At 38.1% G+C, this 19,032-nt stretch overlaps 1 protein-coding gene across 1 annotated transcript in view; it reads left to right on the forward strand.

Moving 5' to 3' along the window:
• LOC130923443 (leucine zipper putative tumor suppressor 2 homolog) overlaps positions 1-19,032 on the forward strand; it is an 80,107-nt gene that overhangs the window by 25,830 nt on the left and 35,245 nt on the right. Inside the window, exon 2 of the mRNA XM_057849162.1 lies at positions 8,442-8,557. The gene's annotated coding sequence lies outside the window, so the exon portion shown is untranslated. The remainder of the gene's footprint in view (positions 1-8,441; positions 8,558-19,032) is intronic.

Raw genomic sequence — 19,032 nt, forward strand, 5'->3', positions numbered from 1 at the left:
TGTGGGACAGGCACTCTTAGACTCGCAATGCGCAAAATGTTTTCCTCTTCCTATGGGCTATTGCCGAAAATAATTAAGAAGCACTGCTGTAAATGTTCACGACATATAAAAGCAATGAATCAGTACAGTATAGAGTACAGTGGGGGTTGACTGTATACAAGCAAAATATTTAAACTGCCCTTTTAACGGCATGAGAACTGTCCCACTACTGTTTAAGTTGTTGAGTCGTAGTGTGGCGCTTGCACAGACAGGACCTCTCTTGTGTGCTCCACTAGCACACTTACTCAATGTAAATGCACGGACAAAATGTCATTCAGTAGCACGACGTGCACACGTGCAAGACTGTCTGGTCTTCATCACAGCTTGTGCCACATCACTCTTTCCGAGGTAAATAGAAGGAAATTTTTCCGTGTGTTCGGGCGATGCTATCGACACGTGCTTGATTGGCAATCATTGGGAAACGTGACTTGGCTACGGCCGAATAGTCATCTGCAGCCTCCGCTGAAGCATTTAAAGTTGTGTCTGCTGAAAGCGCCTTGAAGCCAGTGGAGACAGATGCTGACAGATGCTGCAGTTTGAGTGTTTGCAGAAGCCCCATGGCAACTTCATCTGTCCTTTTCATTTGCCTTTTGAGTGGAGGCGTGCACTCGTAGGAAAGCGTTTGGGAGGGAAGAGAGGGGAGACTCCAGACGGAGAATATTGAAGAGATAAGACGGCAAGCGAATGAAAGAGCCGCTACATCGGAGACACCAAAAGGTGAAGACAATGCTTTTGACATTGTAAAAGCATCAATGAAAACATTCATTGTTGCAGTTTTCTTTGTATTTCTCCCAAGCGATCACCTTTTGCTCTGTGCCGCCTACTGACGTCTGGCAGATTTCCTACTGAAGATCGTCATTAGTCATCTGCTGTCTGAACATGCAACATCATTCCCTTTCCAAGAGGGATTTTCACAGTCTCTCTTTATTTTGGGCCACAAAAACAGATTCTTTATCTCCTCTAATCTGGCCACCAAGATTGAAGATGACTTGGAGGTTTGAAAAGAAGAATGTGTTTTGATCAACAGTGGCCTGGGGTTAATATACTCAGTTCTAAATAGACATCTATCTGGGGTCTGTCAGTATGTTTTCTCAATATAAAGATCTTAATATTGTATGATAGGTACATAATCTAACATGAGAGTCTGAAGATAGAGGTGGTATCTTAATTATTTGCTCGTATTGTAGGACAAAGAAAGTGCTTCAAGTTCCTACTCTTTAAAAATGTAAAGAAAATTAATAGATGTAAGAGGAAAATAACATTTTATTCAACGAGGATGCTTGTAATTCTAATGCAGACACATTATCAGGCACAGTTGTCCATCTGCATGGAAATGCAAATTTCTAACCAGCCAATCAATTGGCAGCAACTCAATCCATTTTGTCACGTAGACATGGTCAAGATGATCTGCTGCTGTCCAGACTAAGCTTCTGAATGGGGAAGAAACGTGATTTAAGTGACTTTGACTGTGGCATGGTTGTTGGTGGCAGGCAGGCTGGTCTGAATATTTCAAAAACTGCTGATTCATTGGAATTCTTCTACCATCTCTAGGGTATACAGAGAATGGTCTGAAAAACAAAACATTCCGTGAGCGACAGTTCTATGGGCAAAAATCCCTTGTTGATGCCAGAGGTTAGCAGAGATTGGCCAGACTGTTTCGAGCTGATTAAAAATGGCAAGAGTAACACAAATAACCACTTGTTATAACCAAGATATGCAGAAAAACATTTCTGAACCACATCACGTCAAATCTTGAGGCAAGTGGCCGACAGCAGCAGAAGACCACACCGGGTGTCACTTCTGTCAGTTACTAACAGGAACCTGTGGCTAAACTTTGCGTAGGCTCACCAAAATTGGACAATTGAAGATAAAAAAAAAAAAAAACGTAACCTGGTCTGATGTGCATTTATCACAGACTGATTTCTTGAACATGACAATGAGTTAACTGACCTCCACAGTCACCTTATCTCAATCCAATAGCGCACCTTTGGTATGTGGTGGAACGGGAGATTTGCGTAAATGATGGACGGCCGACAAATCTGCGAAGACTGCTGCTATGAACCAAACTCTTTGAGGATTTTTTTCAGTATCCTGGTGAATCAATGCCAGGAAGGATTAAGGCCAAATTCTGAACTCCAAAACTCAGTACAGTATAGATGACGAGCCAAATCAGCTGGGACATGAATTATGGATTCAGCCACTAATTGACAAAACCTAGTAGAAATTTTCTGTAGGTGTGATTGGCTGACAAGCAGTTCAGGATGAACCAAGTGAAGACAAGTGGGACAGAAGATGAAAAAATGGTAAAAATCTGTGACGCTGAGTGTTGATGCAGTATAACCCTTATTACATGTTTGTTCCCTTACCGCTTGTTCAATAAAGTTTTTGAAAGTGTACCGGCAGCTGTCTGTCCTGGACCAATTATGCAGTTTACAAGCTGCTCTAACTGCCGATGGTAGGCTATTTTAAATCAACTAACGATGTTTACTTTACGGAAAGTCCTGTGATATGGTGAAGAATCAGCAATATAAAATTAAATACCGTATTGGCCCGTATATAAGACGATCCTGATTATAAGACGACCCCCTCTTTTTCAAGACTCAAGTTTGAAAAAAGACTTTTTGAACACCAAATAAATTTTTATACAGAAAATAATTATAGTACATCCAAAAGAAATGATTATAACAATATATTTGAGAGAAAAAGCATGTTATTTTGCCTCATTCAAATCTTAATATCTGAACATTTAAATATGTAAACTAAAATGCAATCACATTCGTAAATGAATGGCTTCTGGTTTTTGAAATGTAAATAAAACAATAAAATTGCAATTACTGCATTAACCATCAAAGTGAAGTCTAACTGTAACTGTAGTCTTGAAACAAATCTGAATAAGGAAAAACATTGCAATAAAATAATGCAAACTGGTTAAACTAAAAAGAGTAGCTGAGATCTGTCATGACAGAACATTGCTTCAGTGATATCTGGCGTCATCTAGCGCCGTGAATGGGTATAATGTCTAGACCGCGAATATAAGACGATACCCTCTTTTGCAGTGTTATTTCAATGCAAAAAACACCGTCTTATATCCGGGCCAATACGGTTTATAAACAATACTGGCATGTGGCAATGGAAGTTGTTTGAATTTTGCCCTCTGTTGACTCAGGCATGTGGCAATGAAAGTTGTTTGAATTTTGCCCTCTGTTGAATCAAGGTGAAATTTCACCAAGGCTGACTTCATTTCTCGTTCTGAGATGGAGTCATGCACTAACAAGACTGTAGTGAAATATAACCCGCAGATGGATCCGTCAGCGCGGCGCTCGCCAACTCTAGTTCCCACACATCTTTTTCTTTAGTGAGAAGACGAATGGCTCTTATTAATCACGGCCGTTTGTCTTGTGTTGTAAGTTTGGAGGTCAGTGATTAAAGCTTGTTCTCTGCTCACTCGCTGAGTCTCAGCTCCGCGCTCGTTCGCTCTCTTTCAAAGGATCGCAGTTGCGTTCTCTCCTCTACTTTGTGTCTTCTGATGACTCGGAATTCGTCTGCCACCTAATCCTTGACGAATAAAAGTCAGAAATTGAAGCAGCAAATCATGTTTTATGTACGCGTGCTTACACAATGTGAGCGGGCTGGAAAAGTGGGCCAAGCATCACATGGGGCAAATTATGACAACAAAGGAGCTTTGCTTTTTTAAATTTATTTTCTTTCGACGTCACCATAAGCAACCTCTGAATCTATTTGGTGATTGATACTAATGTCAGTGTAGAAATAGGACAGCCAAACAACTGGTTTCGACACGGATAGTATTATTAATCGATTAATGGATCGTGTAAAATGTACTTGATTGCGTGGGAGTAATTGTCAATGAGACATGTCTTGGTCTATTTATGTTGAATAAAATATGCATAAATGTCTGTCTACTAAGGGTGTAACGGTACATGTATTCGTATTGAACCGTTTCGGTACTCGGTTCGGAACGGAGGCGTACCGAACGAGTTTCTGACATAATGTAACCCTTATTTTTCGAGGCTGTGAGTCCATCGGGTTACAGTTTCTTTGTGTAGATTATATTTACTCCGTCTTCTCTACTATAATGAGGACCAACATGGTAGGACAGTAAGAAATGTCAACAGCGTCAACGTGGCCGCCGCGAAAAAGCAGTGAACCGCGGCCGTTAAAGTCAATCAGCCAATGCACACCAGTTGCAGTGCGGCCGGGTGTTAGACGCGTCCCAGAAGCGGCTCAACGCAATACACGCGAAAAGAACGGCAGAGTTTATTATTTGACGCGAGATGCGGCCCTCCTGCGTCAATACTACTAGCTAGCAGACCGGGCAGACCGGAAGTCACTCGTGTAAAAATACGGTGGATCCGGTCGATTTTCAAACTACAGTGGTACCTCTACATACGATCACTTCGACACACGATCTTTTCGACATCCGACGTAAAATTTGAGCCGCCATTTGTTTCTACATCCGACGAGTTGCTCGAAATACGACGACATGACAGCACTGCAAACGAACGCACGGTGGATTTTCTTGTGTGAGAAATCAACACAGTTTTCAAAAAAAGTTGATACAGTTGGAGAAACAAGGAAAAAAGTGATGCTTACCTTTGAAATGAAGATGCAAGTTATAGAAAAATATGAGCTTGGTGTGCGCGTCCCTGAACTGGCTCAACAATACAGCTCCATGGTCCTCTTCCGACCACCGTTTGCCACTATTTATAAGTTAAGGTGACAATTATTATTGTGGTAACATTGCCAAGGAAATCGCCAGCTTCGTCACGTTTTTATCATTTATTTAAGAACTTATCCAACACAAAACGCCCATTGTCTTAAGCAGTTGACTGCTCTCAAGAAAACGAAAGTATTATCTCTACCGCACCGACCTATCTCACCGTGACGTCAGCTTCGCGGTGCGTTCAGGGACAGTAAAAAGTGTCCGCCATATTAGAATCCAATTCGTTACATTATTTACAGGAATAATTATTAATTATTCTTCTTATTATTATATTATTCTGACTTATTTATTTATAACTTATTTGTTTTTCTATGTTTAATTGCCATTTGTAACAGTGCCAGCAGTATTTATTAAGAATTTAGTGTATATTTTTAGGCTTTGGAACGAATTAATGGAATTATAATGTATTCCTATGGGAAAATCCTGCTCGACATACGACCATTTCGACTTACAAACAAGGTCCTGGAACGAATTAAATTCGTATGTAGAGGTACCACTGTAATATGCAATCGTAACCCACTTTTTGAGTCCATTAGATCTCTTGAGTGGTAGATCGGGGCACAGTTGGTGTTCTCTGCTATAATAATAACCAACATGGCCCCGTGTTCAATACAAAACCCTCCTACCACAACAAAACAAGAAGGAACTAATATTTCCATAGGAACTAAAGTTATACAACATAAAATATACACTATAAATGAATACTACATCACATTTGTAAAATATAAACACATAATAAAATAAATAATAGCCCATTTAAATAAAATAAATTGAAATGAGTTAAACACCTGTAATTAAATAATAAGAATAATACACAGATCCTGCTTACACAATTAAATGTATTAATTTCTGTGTGGCGCTTTAACTTGAGAAAATCCACCAATAAAGCTTTTGAAAACCGTTCATAAGAAAAAAAAAAACATTGAGGCATTTCATTTGTAAAATACATGTTAAAATTGAAATGATTGCTTTTCTCTTCAGCACAGGACTTCTTTTTTCTTCTTTGTTTCAGAAAGAAAGCTGACCAATACGCGGGGTCTGAAAGGCAAATTGTTGTTGGATTATTATCTGTAAATACCCGCTACTTTTTGAGCAGAATTCTAGCTCTGTATAGGCTACTGTTCCGATTGTTGAAAGCACAAAAGTGTGTAATAAACAACTAGCACATTTATATTTTGCGTTTTGTTTTCTTACCGTACCGAAAATGAACCGAACCGTGATCTCAAATCCGAGGTACGTACCGAACCGAGATTTTTGTGTACAGTTACACCCCTACTGTCTACATACTTACACATTGGACAACAAGCTGAAAACCATCTTGGAGACTGTGGTACCATCCTACATCCAAGGGAATTACTGTTACAGAAGTATACTGGAATAACAACCCATAAAAACTGCCACTAAAAAAGATAAAAACACGACTTGTCCGATGAACCGTAAAAGCTCCCACTGTAATTTACACCCCTTACCAAGACCTTGAAATCAAACACGCCACCTCCTTGGAGAGGGTAATGATCGCTCCATCTCCTTGGCACAGTTTCAGCCAGTTTTTTGATTGACAGCTCCCCCTTTCTCCTTCAACCCGTCGCTGCTGGGACAGCGCGGTATAACTCTCCAAGATGACGAGCACCGTAAAGGCCCGTGATAACCTTCGACGTTTGACCGTGAATGCCGGCGCCATAAGGCCTGACCTAACCTTGATAACTGAGTCTTTGGACTTTAACGTTAAGTGTGTTGACCGCTGTGAGGACATATGCTACCACAGCCATGTCATCTATCTAACACTAGGATTAATTGCTGTAATCTGCACCCGTGAGTGTTCACATAAGAACCCCATGCAGACAGAGTGACAAAGATATGGGTTGATTCAGAATTTAATTGGTAAAGAATCAATTCCGTGTGGTGGTTCCATCAATTAATTGAATATTTAGGTTATAACTTGCCTCAATAAATCTTCCTGTCAAGCAAATTTCACCCTGAAGGTTACGATGCCGGTCCCCTTTAGGGAAGACGCAGACCATCTGTACTCTTTGGGGACATTTTAATTGCACACTGATACATTGCAATTTAATTTTAAAGCACTTTAACCTAGGGCTGGGCAATTGAATAAGTGTAATCTTGCTTGCAATTTTGGGAATTGGACGTTCGGTTCGCTGATAGCCCTGAGAATTAGATTTGTCCAATAATATCGGCCACCTGATAATATCGGTCGATAAAAGCATTTCAAATAATATCAGAAAATATCGTTATCTGTTTTGCATCAGTATGTATGCTGTGCTACAAATTAATGTACTGCGTAATGTAATGTTGCCTTTGTGCATGGTCTGGTTACTGTTTAGCACAGTAGTTGTTCTTATAGTGACCTTTAGATGTCTCTATGTCAAGACGCTTGGGATTTGATAAATGAGACAAAGCTCCTACTCACTTATGGTGCCCAAATAAAATGAACAATGTATGAAAAATAATGAATTATAAACTTATCACATTTAATTACCGCTTCACCAGAAAGATGATATCGGATTTTGGAGTTGGACAATATCAGGATATCGGTCATCGGTTAAAAAGTCATTGTCTGACAGCTCTACTGAGAATATTTCCTCAGTTAATCGTGGTGGAAATGTGCGTGACAACAGCCAATGAGAGTCAACTTTACATTATCATCATGATGATGTGAAGACAGCTGTGACTTTTAAGTTATTCACTGAAAATAACCCTGTCGTTGGAAAAAATAGAGTCGGAAATGTTAGGGACAACACCCAAACAGTTGATTTTTAATATTTATTTCATGTGTTAATACTAAGTTGAAGTACACTCTAGTTTAAGTTCTTTTTTTGTTTTAATTAAAATAAAAAAAAGCATGATAATAATGGAGCTCGGATGATGGGGGAGGGGGGGGTCCAACTAATTATTTTATTATATATTTTTGCCAAATTGCCCCAGCCACTCTCTACTACCAACCAAAAGACCTAACATGTGATCTCATGATCTACAATGACAATACAGTGACAGTATTATTTATCACGGGAAATCCATCCAGACAATAAAGATTTGCCTTATGGAAATATTATAAATTTAGATTATAGTATTTTATACTCATTCCACACATTTTAAACACATCACAATCTTTTGAAATACACTTTTAAATTATTTCAAGCAACTATGAATTCCTACTTACCCATTCTGATTCTGACATGACAACTCCTGCAACAGCATTAGCGTTAAAAAATAAACTTCCACATTTCAGACTTTTCATGTTAGAATCAGAATGTGTGTGTCCATTTTGCTCAACATTGACAAAAGACAGCTGGCAACGCTCTTCCCGTTCCCCGTCTGCCGAGCCTGACCTCGAGCCTCAAAATCAATACTCGTCTTGGATCACTTACCTCATCAACCGCGCAAGAAATGAGACAGGGAGGAAATAAATCTTGCTATCAGAAGAGCGAAATGTTTGTGTGAGAAGTTATGTCGAAAAACTTGTGCTTTTGAACAATGAAACACGTTTATTGAACTGTTAAAATCCCCTTGTAAGTTGCAGGTGTTGCCAGGTGGGGGCAGTATTACCACCTCCCATTACTCACCTAGGGTCTTCTTACATAATACTTGCATCTGAAGATATGTCAGCGTCGCTTAAAAAAAGTCTGCTCTTTGTTTTTGTCCCCAGACTAGAGGCCAGTCAGCGGAAGGCCAGATATGAGCTCCATTCAGGGATGAGATCCGTCTGCTATCGCCCTGTCTCCATTGGAAGGCCACGAGGAGTGCGCTGGACAACAGAGTGAGGTAACGAAGCACAAATTGACTGCAATATACGTCCAATGCAATTTTATTGGGAGGACATGCAGTGAATGATCAAGTATCAGTGAAAAAAAAAATGGATTTCAATCACTGTCAGTTGCAACCAGTAAATTACAGTAAATAAGGTGGTTCATGAGAATGTCTGTTTGGATTCTGGTTGACAAGTTTTATCGTCATTGGCACTGAAATTTCTGAAAGTTCATCAGTTTTGACCTCTATTGGAAAAAGAAAACAAACAAAAAAAAAATGTTGTAATGTGTTCTTCAACAAGAAATATTATCACTGGGTAATATGTGTCGATAGTAAATGATGTATTAACATACTGTAAATTCTTGTTATTGTCACTATAATAGGATCAATAATATGTTTTAAATGTAAAATTTACTCGACTCTAAAGTGCTGATATTTCTAAAATCAATAATACATCACAGCCACTAGAGGTCCCTATACCAGCAAAGCAGGGGAATGATGAATCACCACACAACACAAACATATGGTGCATAAATAAAGCAAAGAGTCTATGAATATTAAGTCATTAGTATGAGTTGGTGACAAGAAGCGCTGCCACAATTATTTTGGTCGTTGACTAATTCCCGAATATTTTTGTGATCAGTCGACTAATCGACTCATATATAAGTTATTGTAAATTATGAATTATAATAATCTGGGCTTTACATTTTAGCTCTAAATGTCCATTGAAACCCAAAACGTTGAGTGGATGAAAAGTTGGACTATGAATATTCTGTAACTGCTATATAACTAGCATTATTTTCCAAAGCAAAAGCAGATGTTTGCAAATATCTCATTTTGATAGGGTTTTTAAAAATAAAATAAAAAAACCTAATATATTTTCTAAAATCTACATTTTTTTAGCTTGTTTTTTTTATTATTATTATTATTAGTTCAGTTTTGAAGTCAACAATGTGTAAACAATTAACTGACTATCAAAATAGTTGTAGAATAACCTGATAATCGACCCATGTCGACTAATCAATTAATCGTGGCAGCCCTATGGTAGACATATACTCTACCCGCTAACAAAAACAAACATATAAATATTAATAACTTTCTACAAAAGGCCACTGCAAGTGTCAATATACTACTGTACTTAATCGTTATAGTGATGCAACATGGTGAGAGTAGTTTTTTTTTTTTTTTCTATATTGCCCAAATTTTACTTCATTCATAACTTTAGAAAACGACAAATAAAATTTGAGGTTCTCCCTGAAACTTTCCCAAAAAAGTTAAAATTTTTAAAGGCAAATCAGTATTTTGGGATTCGTGTATTTTGGGAAATACAGGTCCTGGCCTCCATCTTTGAAGAGCTACTGTAGTGGATCGGGTTTGATTATGCATGTGACTTAGAGTATGGGGTGACTACAAGTACGAGGGGTCAGGAATTCACAGCCGAGCACCTGGCTGATAGCAAATCACATTTCCTCCCTCTGTAAACTCGCTTTTCACCTCACTGCACCTCACTTTCAACGTCTTTCCGGCTCACTATCTGCAGTATGGAGCTTGTTTGTGTTCCAACCTCCTGCGGGCCATGCGACACTGCAGCCTGACCTTATCATGTCTGAGGGGGGGAGTATTTGTGAGATGCGCGCCCAGATAATTGTGAGCAGGACAACAACACCACAGTAGCAGCTGTCTTCCTACCCTCCTTGCAGCGTTTTCCATGACAGGCTTCCTTGTTTCTTCTTGTCCTGACCCAGCTGTCCCTGTCCCTCACAAGACCAGAAAGATTGGTACTGCCTGGATTGAGGCAGTTTCTCTCTTAATTCAATTGGCTCACTATGAATCCTCAACCCTCAGTAGTAAAAATCTGCAAATAATTGACATTAATCGCAAATGCCAGGGTACTATAAATATACAAACAACAGGGATTTGGGCCAAAAAATGCCAAATGGGGGCTTATTCTCCCATAAAAATGAGCAAATAGGTCAAGTGTCAAATGCCTAATTACAAATATATATAAAGCCTCGATAAAATATGTGTAAAAGGGAATACTAAAGGAATAAACTGCAGCATTGTATGTGTGCATTTAAAGGGTGTGACCTCGTGAGTGACGTCAATATTTTAAAACCGATTTACCCAATATGGCCAGTTAGTCTACATTGCGAATAGAGATGCAATCAATAATCGAGTATCAAATTAATTGATGATTATCATTGAATACCATCATGCTGGTTTAGTTTACAAAACTCTAAAGAAACAGCTGTTTTTAACTATTTTTAGACCTAGTTTACACAAGAATGCTGTTTATGCTAGAAACCTGCTCTGAGTTGGAAAACAGCCATCCACAAGTTATTCAGGTATATTTTCTTTCCATCAAAGTGTCTTCCTGACAAAAAGTATGCAAAAGTCACATAGGCATTTCCAGTCAACTTTTTAGTTGTGTCAAATTTAGTCCTGATAGATGTTTATTCGTACGTTTGACCAACAACTTTGTGTTTTCACGAGGACTGTCAAATTTATCGCGCTATCGGGCAGTAATTAATTTTTTAAATTAATCACGTTAAAATATTTGACGCAATTAACGCATGCACGGACTGACCCATTCATGCGTTGCCTCAAACAGTTTACAATAACGCCGTTTTAGCACATGGAGAGCGAAAAGGCAGAGAAATGCGAGTGGACTGCGCCTTTTATTGGCTTAAACTTTGGCAAATCTTTCACAACAAATATAAGTATTGTGGCGAACGACGTGGGGAAGAATGAGAGGATACGATCTTTTTCTTGACACGCTTAATTGAACACAATGCAGAACATACTGTATACCATTTGCAGTCATTACTAACAGTCATGGTTGCCCAACTTTCCATCATGCATTTGGGCGGAGCAGGAGATGATCTTTTTCTTAACACGCCTAATTGAACACAACGCAGAACATATTGTATACCATTTGCAGCGACTACTGACAGTCATGATTGCCCAACTTCCCATCATGCATTTGGGCGGAAAAGTTAAGTCGCTACAGTATAATTTAGTGAAAGCCCAACAAAAATAATATTCCTATCCCTCAAAAAATAATGTTCACAAAAAGAAACGCGCTCAATGCAAAGAGAACTGGCATTCCCAATCAAAATAGCTATGCAAAATACACATAAAACTTTCTCAGACTTTGTCTTGGCTAGATCTCTAATTAATTTAAAACTCACCATTGACACCTTGTGCTGTATTTCAATCACTACTTATGTAGTTAAAGACACTGTGGAAGAACGGCAGGGAGCCCATGTGACGTCCCGCTCGGCGACGTCAACAATGGCGGGCTATCAGTTTGTTTTTTGATTGAAAATTTTACAAATTTTATTAAAACGAAAACATTAAGAGGGGTTTTAATATAAATTTACTATAACTTGAACTAACATTTATCTTTTAAGAACTACAAGTCTTTATTCCGTGGATCCCTTGAACAGAAAGAATGTTAATAATGGTAATGCCATCTTGTGGATTTATTGTTCTAATAAACAAATACAGTACTTATGTACTGTATGTTGAATGTTTATGTCCGTCTTGTGTCTTATTTTTCCATTCCAACAATAATTTACAGAAAAATATGGCATATTTTAGAGATGGTTTGAATTGCGATTAATTACGATTAATTAATCATTAAGCTGTGATTAACTCGATTAAAAATTTTAATCCTTTGACAGCTCTAGTTTTTACACGTCTGAAATCTTAAAAATCAAAGTTGTGCTGACTCTCTCACACACGCACGCACGCACACTCGTGAGAGGCTCAAAAGCTTTTTTGTGTTACTCTTCGTGTGGTGAGGTAGCCAGTGTTAATGGCAGCAAAGTGCAGAGGGGGAGAGCTAAAGTGAACTTTTTTTTCTCACTTGTTGACCACCAAGGGTCTCGGGGGTGGGTGTGGGGGTGCACATGTAAAGTTTAAGTAAGAAGTTGAAGAGGAAAAAATGCACACATGCACACACACACACACAGGTCTGCTCTTGTCCAGCATTACTCAGCTCTTACTGGTTGTCCACTTTGGCACGCAACGTGCGTGTGCGATCTGTAAATAGCCTGATGCTGAAACAGTTGGTGCATTAATCACGTGCATTAGCAGGAGTCAAGCTCATTTCAGCATCCCAACGGTGGATCGGGTTGCAAAAAGCTTCTACGTCTGCTGCTTTTCTCTGAGCATCTACGTGAAAAGATCTTGTTGAGTCATCTCAGTAGTAGGGCAGCCACAAATGATTGTTTTGATAGTTAACTATTAATAGGTTGAAAAGAATCCCATCATTCACTGTTATATTACTTCAGGTTTAACATTTTAACGGGTAAAATACTTTTTGCTTTTCCCGTAGCAAAGAGCAGATCTTTACAAATATCTCATTTTGATTCATGACAGTCTGCTTTCATCAAGATTACTTTCATCAAGAAAACATAGTTGTTTTTTTTTTAATACTAAAAGAAGCGTAAAAATCCTCTTTATTTTATTAATAAGAACTACATACATACATTTTCTCCCGCTTATCCGAAATCGGGTCAGGTTAATAATAAGAACTAAAAACAAAATTTATTATTATTAGGTTCAAAATGAGTATTTGAACAATTGTGAGGTCAACAAAGTCTTTAAATGATTTTTTTCCTTTTTTCAATTTGAAACATTAATAATAATAATTATTATTCGTGAATTAACTTAGATGATATTTACAGATTTCTTTTCCCTTTATTTATTAAAAAATAAAAATAAAAATACATGATTGTAAATCAGGCCCAATCATATAATTTTCAGAGCATCAAAATCCGGTAAAAAAAAAAAAAAAAAAAAAGCCCACGCTTCCAAAATATATTTATTCAATATTTATTATTTATTTTGATTTAAATGTTTAACTCATTGGCTACCTTTGACAGCACTGGACATCCAATCCATTTGGACTGGAAGCGATCATACAATTGCTGTCAGCCCCCCAATCAAATTGGATTGGACGTCTATCGCCACCAATGGCAGTGAAACATGGTCACTCTATGCCAACCTTCCCAGTTGAAATGGATTTGGTGTCTATAATTGTTAATAACAGTGAATGAGTAAGAGCTACAAGCAACAAAATAATTCATAGGTACAAGAATATTGCAAATAAATAAATAAATAAATAAAATACTGAAATTCTACAGTTTCCTACATTGATTTCAACATATGTCTGGTTTTGACCCATGAATCCGTAAAGAGGTGACTACTTCCATCTACTGTTGAAGCTGAGAAGTGCAACAGAATGTAGGCTGGACTCAAGCTTCTAATAAGGGCCAAAATGATAAGGGCTGCAGCTATTGATTATTTTAGTAGTCGATTAATCGATGAACTACTTAGTTTAAATAATCGAGTAATCGAATAAAGAACATGAAAAATTAAATTACCTGAGCTGAGGCTCAAACGGTATTAAAAAAATGAATAAATAAATGAGCCTCTAAGTACAACAAAGGAACAATTGGCTAACTTTGATAGCAAAAGTCCGCTAGCTTAAATGCTACAAAATGCTAAGGTTTTTTTTCTTTTCTTTTTTTTTTTTTTAACAATGCTCTTAACAAATGGTTCGAACACATATTCCCATAAAAAACACTAAATATATCTAAAAATTATATTATGAATGCAGAAAAAAAACAAGGTCAAACAAAAACTTAGCTTATGTTGGTCTTAACAGGGTTCAGCCATGTGAAATGAGTTAGGTAGGTCATCTTCACTGTTGCCACTAGAGGGCAGTGTATGCACCCAAATCAGTAAAATTAAATGCAAACACTTTCAAAACAAACCATTACAACACTACTTTAATTAAACAAATACTCGAAGCAGCAAAATTTTAATTTGAAACTTTTTTCTAATCGAATTACTCGCGTTAATCGATTAATCGTTGCAGCACTAATATTTTCATAATTTGCCGCAGGCCAATATAAACTGGGCAGCAGGCCGCAATTGTTCTATAGGCCGTAATTTGGACACTGCAGCTCTAAACGATTAACTGACATTCAGTTGATAGTGTCAGATTTAGTCCTGACAGATGTTTATGTTTAGAATAGTTGTTGATCATATTAATCATCAATTAATTTTTGATTAGTCGATTAATTGTGGCAGTCCTACTTAGCAGTTAAGTAGTACATGGACCTGAAGCCATATTTTACTTAAATGGTTCAATAGAGTTCTGTACATTTATGACCTTTTTTTTTTCACCGACAACGTTAAACACATCAACGAACGCCTTGGTTTACCTTCGCACACGTGATCAAACATTACATAATGGATCCCACGTAGCGTCAGCATCCCGCCTTCGATCCCTGCTGTGAAGCGCCTCATCTTATTAACTATTTCACTGCCGTTGACGATGATAAACGTCCAATCATGTGGCTATTTGCATCTTTCTGTTGTGAATTTAATGTCATTTTTCACTAGTCAAAGTCATTCCATTAGAACTAGGAGGGCTGGCAGTGAATAAACATTCACTGCCAGCCCTCCCAGTTCTAGTGTTTTGGACATCTATGGTTGTCAATGACAGCCAATGAGTTTATGTTCATAATTTAACTAAAGATTGTCAGATGTTGAAAAAGGAGTTTGCAGATGCCTAAAAAGAGAGCTGGGTCCAAAAGGAGAAGGTGGAGGTGGGGAGGGGGAAGTTAAAAGATGGAAACAAGAGAAAGAAAGGGGGGGTGCTGGTAGACAAAAGTGAGGGAGGAAGCGGCTGGAGTGAGTGGGGGGGTGGAGGCGGTGCTAATGCAGGCAAGAGGGGAGGGAGTGCAGAGAGAAAAAGAAAAGGGGGGCGTCCGCTCTGAAAAGTGTCAGGATATGAAGAAGTGTCGGAACGGCGCAGAGGCGAGGGCGGCAACGGCGCCTGGAGGACGTTAAGACCTCCACATTCGCATCCACTGGACTCATTTGGACTGATTTTTATTCCCATCCAAAACAAACGGAGAGGACGATCCAAGCAGAGGCAGAGATGCCAGGCTTCAACCAGGGTGAGGGTTTGCATAATGTAACACTTCTGTGTGTATGTCTGTGTCTGGCTGTGTGTAAATACTCCAAAGTGCCCATCTTGCTGTTTGGTCTCATTTGCATTGAAGGCAAAGTTTTCTAGAGGAAAGTTTGGTGGTGTTCTGTGCCACAAATGGAGGCGAGACAGCAAAAAGTTGCTCGGCACTAGCACTCACACATTCCTAATGGATTTAACGGCACTGGAAGCTTAAATCAGCTCTCATCTTGGACGTTAAATAATGAATGCTGGAAAGGGAAAGCGGCAGCTGCATGCTTTGGTCAGCTGCCCACACGCAAACTTCATTTTAGGGAGGCTTTGAACTCAAACTGTGACATTTGGTGGGGCTTTTATGCCATAAGTTGGGCCAATAACGAATGCCATAAAATGTGCTCCTGTTTGAGTTAGTTTGCATTTTCAGGGACACAACAATCACTGAAAATACAAAAATATCACAAAATGTGGATACACCAGCCAATGTGGAATTCAGTTGATTCATTGCACCCGCCACGACATGTCGGCAGCATAGATAGATCTTGATGAATGAAAAATAATATACTTTTTGTAAAAAATACATTTTGAAGCAATTACAGTAATTAGAAAAAATATTCATGCCTGTGTTGAAAATTGACATTGCAAAACTTGAATTTTGGGGGAAAAAAAGAACAGCAGAAATTTATTTGGTGTAATTGAAGTAATGGCAGGTGTGTGTTGACTACTGTTAAACACAAGTTTGAATGTGATTGGTTTAATCAGACCACAGCCATTTACCAAAGGGTGTGCAGATTTATATACAACAGGAACAATAATTTTAATATGCTAAGTCACATTGCTAATCCCTAGATATGACCCAACTTTTACAGTTGTTTTTGTTATATTTCCAAGGTTAGGATCAGCTCATAGTGCCACCTTTCGCTTTTGTATGTTACATTTTTATATTTATATTTTACAATACATTGCCGTTTTCATCATTTCGAACATGTATCAAAAAGAATTGTCTTGTGTTTTGTCCGGCTGATAGCCTACCACAACTAATTATTTTGATTGTCGTCAATTCACCGATTATTTTTTTCAGTGAGTCAGCTAATCGACTCATATATATATTGGTGGTGTAACGATTAATCGATTAACTCCAGTAATGTGATTAGAAAAAAGCTTCGAATCAAATTTTGCTGCTTCGAGTATTCGAGTGACGTTGTAATCATTTGTTTTGAAAGTACTTATATATTGTTTTATTGATTTGGGTGGATGCACTGCCCACTAGTGGCAACAGTGACTATGCCATAACTTGTCTAACATGGCTGAATCCAGTTGCTCCCTGTTAAGACCAACAATTTCTTTTTTTCAGCTAATATGTTTGTTTATGCATTCGTTATTTAGTTTAGAAGTATATTTAGCAGATTTTTGTGGGAATATGTTTTTAAAGTTAGCCAAGTGTTCTTTTGTTGTACTTAGATACTCATTTATTTATTTCTTTTTTTATACCTTTTGAGGCTAGGCTCAGGAATTTTAACATAGTTTTAAATTAATTTACAGCTCTTTTGACTTTGTAATCTTAGCAATCCTAAATAAATATTCTTGCAAGCATAAACACTTGTTTCTTACCTTTTACATCTTGTAAAATTCCTTCTGCAAGGCGTTAAATGTTTGTAATCTGACTGCTCGATTATTCGAACTAACTAATCAATAGATTAATCGTTTTTTTTAAATAATCAATAGCTGCAGACCTAATATCAATCATGTTATTTATTGTTATATACGTTTAGGCTTAGCATTTGATCCGTAAACGAACCAAAGACTGCGTGGAGAAAAGTTGGACCGTGAATTCTATGTAACTGAATAATTGTTTCCCAAAGCAAAAGCAGATATATAACTACATGGATACATCTAATTTATCTAATTATACTAAAATCGACCCAAAAAAAAAAATCATTTTATTTAAATGGAAAATACATTTTTTTTTAAATTAACATTTTTTAAGCTAAATAATTAAGGAGTTTTTACTTTTTAAAAATATTTTTAAAATAATAACTGTAGTAATGTATAATTAGATAAATAAAAAGAGAATATTTTCTTTTTTTGTGTTTTAAAGAAAAATAATTTTAAAATAAGTAAATAAAAAATAATTACGGGACTATTTACTTTTAAAAGGCTCAAAAAAGGTGATTTGGACAATATTTAGGTTTTTAGGTCAAACAATTAATGGACGATTAATACAGGGGTTCCCAACCTATTCCACTAAGGCACACTGTGGGTGCAGGATTTCATTCTTACCAAACAAGATGACAACACTTTTTCCCCAATCTGGTGTTTTACAAGTGCAATCAGTTGATTGCAGTCAGGTGTGGCTTGTTTTAGCAGAAGCCTCATTGGTTCAACTGTCTCTGCTGGATCGGCTGGAACAAAAACCAGGACCCACAGTGTGCCTTGAGGACTGGGTTGAAAACCCCTGGATTAATATTGTTGCTAACTAATTTGATCAACAATTACTTGTTGATTAGTATTTGATTAAGTGTAGCATGCCTCATGTTTTGAGAGGAAACGTTCCAGTTCTATTGACGACAATAGATGTTCAATCCATTTTGACTGCCTAAATGGATTGAACGTCCATCAGTGCCAATGGCAGCGAATGAGTTAAGGTTGTGGAATAAGGACTTTCTCCTCTGCTCTTCATTATAGACTGTTGAGATATTGATTTGAAATTCCAGCCCTGGAGGAGGAAAAAAGATGGTTTAGTTTACCCTCAGACAGTTGGGCTGTAGGAAGATGTTACTTAATCTGTGCGCATAGGCCTACATACCACACATGGAAGATAAGAAGATGCAGGCTCAACACAAGGCAGTATCACTTGTTGTGTTCTTCAAGGAATAAATCACGTTGACACACGCTGTTTCACTCCGAGTGTGTAATTAGACGACTGCTCGCGTGCCCTTGGCCACATATTGTCGTGTGTTAGCAGACGTGTTTATAGGCGGCGGAGCTTACCCGCCACTCTTGAGTAATCACGGTGACGTGTTGACATTTTCACATGAGTGGAGGCCGTCAATAAGAAGCCTGTGTAAACATTGCCCTATAAATGGGCAGGTGTGGAGGTGCTGACATCATTTTGAAATGGAAAATGGTGAGTGTGATGATGTTTGAATCACTAGAAGGCGGGTTACCTCATCTCCTAGCAAAACCAGTGAGGTAAACGTGTGATGCGGGTCACACGGAAATCTTTTGCCCCCCCCCCCCCAACCCAACCTTTCTTTACTGACTCATATGGACACAACCCTGCTCAGGCTTCAAGGTTTTTTTCTCATCTTCTTATTGTCCTCAGATCCTCTTTTTCCAGCCAGGGCTCTTGTAGAGCTCAACCTCACAAGCCAGGTATTTATGTAAAGCCTCACATGGAAGACAGAGAGATTAGAAGGGGGCCTGGCTTCTGGCTTCGCTTCACTTTGCTGAATGAGACTTTTCCAAACTAGTCTACCGCCTTCCCCCTCCTCCTTCTCTT

This window comes from Corythoichthys intestinalis, chromosome 10 (assembly GCF_030265065.1).
Source record: "Corythoichthys intestinalis isolate RoL2023-P3 chromosome 10, ASM3026506v1, whole genome shotgun sequence".
Lineage (NCBI taxonomy): Eukaryota > Metazoa > Chordata > Actinopteri > Syngnathiformes > Syngnathidae > Corythoichthys > Corythoichthys intestinalis.